The following is a 7,500-nucleotide window of genomic DNA, read 5'->3' as shown; positions in this document are numbered from 1 at the left end:
AATAACTACAGGGAGCACTATGGTTTTCATCTGCCCACATTCTCTGTCTTTCAACTTCTAAATCTTTATACTTGCTTTTCTTTTCTATTTCCTTCAATGCAATGTTCCTATCTGATGGGACAGTCATATCAATCAGTTTACAGGTGGAATTTACTGAATCTTTAACAATGATGTCAGGTCTGTTCGCTGTTATAGTTCTATCAGTATAGTAATATTATTATATTAATAATATAATAATATTATTAGTATTATTATTATTGTTATTATTATTATTATTATTATTATTCTGTTTATATTATTATTATACTGTTTGTTTGATGTTGAAGTTAGTTCCATCCACTAATTAATAAAAATTTCATCTGTTGAGTGTTGTGTTCAGTGTTTAATTTTTAGAAAAAAATTTAAGAACACTTTCATGCTGATTTTGCAGAAAACACCCAATAAGTAAGAACAAGATCAGCCTGAACCCCCTAAACACGTGTTCTTTCATGCGGGTTTTTACAGTATGTGACACTTTCGACAATCGGCAAAAGAAAAACAAAAAACTGCAGGGCAATGTTTTTGTGTTAAATTCCAGACTACAAGCAAACATTCAGCTGATTCCAAGCTATTTTGCATTTCAAGATCAAATCGTCACACACGCTAGTTTTACGTTCCATCCTTCAATAATCATTACTTTCAATTGGTGGTTTTACTTCACAACTGAACATTTTTCTATGCTATTGAAAATCCTCGTAAAGGTTCATGTGAGCTTAATTTGCAGGATTATATAGTTTCTATTACTAGTGCAAGTTCACTTACCTTTACACAGTGCAGCTAACCCGAGGAGGAGTAAGGAACACCAATCTAGGCTGTTGAATGGAAACCAAAAAATTTCAACGGACCAGTTTTCGTCCCACAGTTTTTTAAGAGTCGCAGAATTGTAGAACACATCGCCCACTGTGTAGGTGAAATCATTCTCTGTTTTCACAATGACCATCGGCTCAACTTTTAATGTTATGTCAGTCATCACACCAAAGAGACCCAAATTGCACTAAGACAAAGGGCAAAATGATTAGTGTTTCAGAAGGGGGAAAAGTGATTATCTGACAACGTTTTACCAAACTATATACAATTATCTTAAATGCAGCTCGTTTTACCTAGTCATGGCAGATAAAGGGTTTTGAAACCAGTCATGTGCAGAACAAAAGATGATCGTGCATAGATCCATGAATTTATGGAGAAGTGTTGCCCTTCGTAATATAGTTTTGCCTGACCCATTTTCACTACTGATTTTTTTTAGATGATTCATTAACCGTAATGATGATTCTGGTGATGATGATGATAATGATAATGATGATGATAATGATATTGACAGAACTTTATTAAAGTGTTTTAGCATCACTGCTAACTGCTGCCACCTATCTATGCCAATACTTTCAAGTAGAACTGAAAATGTGCAAATTGCAAGGGATGTACCAAGATTTACAACATTTTAGCCCTATTTGCGGTTTATGGGCCGTCAGTTAGCTAAATTGCAGCCAAACCACCAAAAATGACCTTTGAGCCAAAGAAAACAGAATTCTTTTCTAACCAAAAATTTCAATTTTTTTTTCTGGCAAGCACACAAAGCAAAATTTTGGACGTAAAAAATGCGCAACCATTTAGGCTTTGGGGGTCCCTTTTTTTGCTGTGCCAACCCCATTGCTTCCACTCTTTTCGTTTTGGTGTTTCTGTTTGCTTTCCTCTCGCCTTGTTGCTGATGTAAAAATGAGCTGAGCATTACGAAAGTGGCACATTATCACCCAAAGTGTTGCAGGGTCACGAGGCAATATATTCTCTCTATTTTGCGAACTGAAATTCAAAGGTTTTCTAGGTATAGTGAGGATCAGATTCATCCATTCGGTCTCGTGTAGGCACCGATGGAAAATTTTGGCACCCAAGGGCTACCCCAACTTTTTCCTTTGGTCGATGTTGATGAAGTCACAAGTGGTAGAAGTTGTACTGTCTTCTACGGGCAGTTTAGGGCGTTTCAGGTGTCAATGGGTTAAGTAAATGAAAGTAAAATATGAAAAGAGAATTAAAGCTTGTTGGACCTAATAATTCATCGTAATCCGTTGTGAATTAGGACATACATAGGTAACAGTTGGCACAATGTAGGGCTCTCGCAAAGTCTTTACTACAAATGTGTTTTCTTAAAGGTTTCAACACTGGAGGAATTTCTTATCGTGCAACTAAGAGTACTCCTTGATTTTGGTCCTAAATACCTAAGGCAACAGACCACGCACACTCACAGAAAGCACTGGTCAGGGAACAGGGACATAGCAATATTTACCTTTAAAGAATTTGTTTCATCAGAAGAAACTGTCAAATCCTTTTCCGTTTTAACACCATCCGCTCCCACAAGAGACATTCCAGTCACAATGTCAGAGACCGACAACTGATCTTTACCGACGCCCTAGGAATCGAAAGACATCGAAAGACTGGTGTAAGTTGCATTTTTATTTGTCAGCTGTGAACACGCTGGCCCTTATATTTCCAGTTTCTGTAGCATAACTGGTCACAGGACTTTGGCACAATTTTATCTGAAATGTGAGACCTCTTTTATCTTGCACTGATTACCTCCCCCTGACTGTCTTCAAATAAGAGCAGTTACAAGAGTTTGAAATAATGTCACTAACTTCCTCACCCTATCCTACTTGAAGCAAGGAGACAACTTGCACCGTCACTTTGACAGACGCAACCTATTTCTCTCCAGAGGGAGCCAAATTTGCCAATAAATTGCTAATAAGTCTTCAGCAATTTTTACTGATTGGCTATTCTGTGGGGGAAGATATATCCTTCCTTCTTCCCTGTGCTCTTTATGACTTCCCGCACCTTTGGAAGTCTCTCTTCCCACCTCCTATCTCCCGCCTCTTGTACACCTCCCTTCCTCTCCCCTACACTATCCCCTCCCCACTACTCCAGGTGGCTGGATAATGTATAATCCAATACAAAGTCACGACATATATTGCACTTGTCTTACGTGACAACCGGTAGCAATTACTCCCCCGTACGTCACTTTGTCCAGGATGACATCGGACATCAGACATAAATTGTTTCTGGTGAAAAACTCGCTCAGTTCGCCAGTAGTTACTCCTGGTGCAATTGTGACGGTGATGGGCTTATCCTCCTGTGAAGGCTAAAAGACATCATAAACTGTAAACGTAGGCTGAGAGAATATTTACTTTGGAAACTAGTACAAAAATAATATTGTAAGTCCCATTTTGGTCAATAACTGTTAAAGTGGCCCTGTCATCTACTCTTGTATAGAAAGAAACTGATGTATGTCCTCCAATGAAACCACACAATAAATGCATAGGTTCGCAATGCGTACGTAAAGGATTTACAGGCTTTTAATTCCCAGTATTGTAAAGCGCCTTTGAATATGTACATTAAAATATGCGCTATATAAATACCATATCATTAACATCATCATCAGTTGCGAGATTTCGTTGATTTCTCCTTCTCTACCTTAACAAACTCTGCCTAAAAGTGCCCGTGTCGACAAAACATCTCAATCGCGTGGCGCGTAAGAACAATTCAATAAACCTCCCCGTTTTCCCCCTTTTAAATCCGGTGAAACATTATCCTGCAATTAAATTTTCATCTTGTTTCTATTTCCCCTAAAAAATTCACTCAATTTTACAACCAATCCATTAAAACAGAACAATTCACTACATATTTCATTGTACAACTTTAAAGTATTTCGTCATTAATTGTCTAATTTCTGCCAATGAAGCATACTGTGTATTTATCCGATCTCCAATTACTTAGTACCTGCCAATAAATGTATCTTAGCAACACTCGACAAAATAACTTTCTCATGCCCTCACATCAAAGGTAGCTCAATAACCCTGACAAATGTCATTTGTTAAAAGACAAACAAGCACACAAGGACTCGCGTTTGGAATTCCTAACATTTACTCCCTGTCCTTGTTTATTGCTCACAAATATTCACTGTTCTCGACTTCGCAACCACAGTTTGTTCCCTGTTCGTGCACTATCCAAACAATTTTTTAACCTATTGATGTGACAATTTCTGCCAAACTGGCTTGATTTCATTTCCATCTCTCCTCTTTATCAAAACTCCACAAAGGGTCCTCAACTGGATACCAAAAAGATTGCTCGATAACCGTCTTAATACCAAAATCATCTCACATTTAAAATTGATTTATGTTTATTATATTTGATGTATAATCTAAATTGTTCTTGTGAGGTATATCTTAAAAGATAAACCGGCGTCCAATTTTGATAACTGTTCTAGTCACAGGAATTTGTCTCCTCGTGTGTGCCGACCTTTAGGATGAAAAAACGTTGGCAGCTATACAAGTACTCCACCCGGTTAAAATGCAAGTATCAAACATAAAAAAACACAGTGCACAGTGACAATATGCCCGGCAGCCGGAAGGGTCTCAAAAACACTAAATGCCCGGCAGTCAGGCATTTTTAATGATTTAAAGGAAATGCTTTGACCTAACCTTTCCAAAGTGTCCTATGTTTCTTCGGATTTGCCATGCGAGTGGGAAAAGAAGAGTGGCTTCGCAGCTAACTAGTTTGGATTGCCTGGGCTAAGAATAAAATCGCCTCATTGCGACACGTAAAAATCTTCGTATGTAACGTAATCTGTCCTATCTGATCGGGTACCGTTGCTGTCAGTAAGAAACGCCCGGCAGTCTGAAACTGATTCAAAACAAAACCGCCAAAGGTATTCTAAATGTCTGGGCGTTTAAAGTTCGCAACTGACTTGAATAAAGTTTGAAGAGCAACTCTTCTTTTCCCGGAGTTTGTTATGGGCCTCTATACTATCGATCCCTCGAACTCGACAAACTAACTGCACTACGTGCGAATCGTTGGAATTTTGATAAGAATGTCATTGTTTCACCCCAAGTCGTCGAGGAACTCGTATGGTGGGTGGATAACGTGACCGAGTCTTACAATTTTTTCACACAGGAAAACCCAAGTTACACACTCACTACAGACGCCTCTAAGGACGGCTGGGGAGCAGTGTTTGGCACTCGTTCCACTGGCGGTCTTTGGGCTGCACATGAGGCTAAGCATCACATAAATTATCTCGAACTATTTGCGGTTTTTCTTGGCTTACAGGTTTTTGACAATCGCTTCGTGATACGCATATCCGATTGATGATCGACAATACCACAGCCGTAGCTGTCATAAACCACATGGGAACATGTCATCCGGATGCTTTGAACGCGCTATCTAAAGAGCTGTGGATATGGTGCGTCTCACGTAACCTCTGGCTCAGCGCAGCTCACATAGCAGGAGAATCCAACCAGCGGGCAGACCTAGAATCCCGCCAAACTAAAACGGAGACCCAGTGGATGCTTGATAAGAACTCCCTCTCACGCGACTTGGCTCCATTTGGGTCGCAAGTGTAGTACTTTGTAAACACCCCAGAACATTCGGACTCCCAACCCATTTGGACTTGAAAACCCTCACTAAGAAAACAACTATGCTCCTCTGTTTATGAACCGGCCAGCGATGTCAGACCCTTACGAATCAGGCTGCCTCGTATGTTCAAAGTGGTCTGCCGGATTCTCGCTGAAATCCGCAAAGCAAACATGCCAAACATTATCACAAGCCAATTGAGGGGAACTTTGGCTCCAGTATCTTAACACATTTCCAGAACATTTCTGCTTAGCAAGACTTACTTTATTTAAAAAATATGATTTATGACCTAAACTGTGACATTATTATTGTTCGTTTTCGTCACACTGTCACGCAAAATTGCGTTTGCAGTTTCCGGTTGTTTCATAGGTACCCCAAGCTCACGGAGTATCGTTACATAAATTCTAGAAGGATTTCCAGGTTGTATCGGGAATACATTTAGCGATCGTTATTTACAAAATACACCTTGCCTCCTTGTCTTATTTATGGTACATTCTTAGTATTTCTGGCCGTCTCAGCGCGATTCTAGGGAGTTTTAGTTCTACCGTTTCTCTCTCATTTATATAACTCCCCAAGGTTGAAAACTCCGATGAAGCAGTCGGAAATACAAACTGCTGTAAATTCTTCCAGAAAGCTCAAATCGACCCGAAATTCCACTGAGACCAAGGATGATTGTGCTACTACATATTTCAATCCTCATATCAGACAAATTTTGACGGAAAGGAATTGAAAATTGCCAAAGTGGATTGATTTTGCCCTCGGCAACATGCTTGGCTCGGACGTTCCGTGCACGAAACCGTTGAAAAACACATACCGACCGGTCCCAAGGTTCAAATTTGTTACACACAGGGTGGGCAACGAGGATTTAGTCTCAGTGACTGGTACAACATGAGGGCATTTCTCCGGAAAGTACTGAGCTGTCACGCAGATACGGACGAAGCTCAGGGAAATGCTGATGCATTATAAAGATGTTTCGCAAACAAAACATAAACATTCAGTTTGTTTTACAGTCCACCTGTCACCGACATCGTTGCCCACCCGGCGTGTGACAAATTTGAACGTTGGGCCCGGTGAGTAAGGTGTTTTCCAACGGCCGTGCACGGAACTTCGTGGCAAAGCATCGCCGACAGTCCTCGATGGAAAGGAGCTGTTAGATTAGCGAGCCGAAAATCCCGCACCGCGGCTGTTTTTGTCTGATAGAGAAAGGCATTAGTTAGAGTAGGATTTTAACGTGCACTGAGCTAAATCTGGAGGCGACCTGAGCGTTCGGAGTGAATTTACGGCTGATTTCCTTCCTTGGATATGCGAGACCGCCGCCAGCAAGGAACCAACCGTAAATATAGAAAGAGAAAAGAGCGAACCTACAACCCACTAGAATAGCGCTGAAATGGCCAAAGTACGCCAAAAAAAACACTAATGAGGTATCAAGAAGACAAAGTTGTTTGATTCATGTTCTTTATTTCGACTCTGAAACACGTTTGCAAATTCCCATACAAACGCTTATAATTAACCGCGCGGCCATGGGCCGAGCGCGGTTCTTGCTCTGCAATCGGTTTATTTATTTTTTTTTTTTTTTCGTTTTGTCCGAGAGCTGAACCAGACTTCCACTCGGCCACATAATCAGCGGCACTTTCAGTCACGCAACTTAGAATGTTTATTCGCCAAAAAGCTGTTAAAACGTTAATGTACTTAAAATTTGATGAATATAGTCCGCTTTTTATTTACAACAAAATATATTATATTTTTGTGTCTTATTGAAACATGTAATCGTGACTTTTAAGAAAGAAAGCTAAGACTATTACGTCATCGGAGATTTCAGAACGGTTTCGACTGATGGTGCAATCGGAGATTTGACAACGGCTATAAGTAATGGTGCAGTACCTTTGTGTGCAGCCGTTGTTGTCAGTTTGTTGTGCTACAGATTGATAAAGTGATTTTGGTTCTATAGTCATCAGTGAATCACCAAGGGCTGCTTTGGAATGTGTACTACGTAGCGACTATAGTGGTAAGAAAACAGATAAAATTTAGTTTTGTTGGTGAGCAGTCCCAACTTTCTATTCGGTCATATAGTCA

At 40.1% G+C, this 7,500-nt stretch overlaps 1 pseudogene; it reads right to left on the bottom strand.

Moving 5' to 3' along the window:
- The window catches only part of LOC138016048 (uncharacterized), a 38,642-nt pseudogene that overhangs the window by 25,916 nt on the left and 5,226 nt on the right, over positions 1 to 7,500 (bottom strand).

This window comes from Montipora capricornis, chromosome 9 (assembly GCF_036669925.1).
Source record: "Montipora capricornis isolate CH-2021 chromosome 9, ASM3666992v2, whole genome shotgun sequence".
Lineage (NCBI taxonomy): Eukaryota > Metazoa > Cnidaria > Anthozoa > Scleractinia > Acroporidae > Montipora > Montipora capricornis.
The sequence above is the reverse complement of the archived record's forward strand: the minus strand, read 5'-3'. Positions and strand labels throughout refer to the sequence as shown.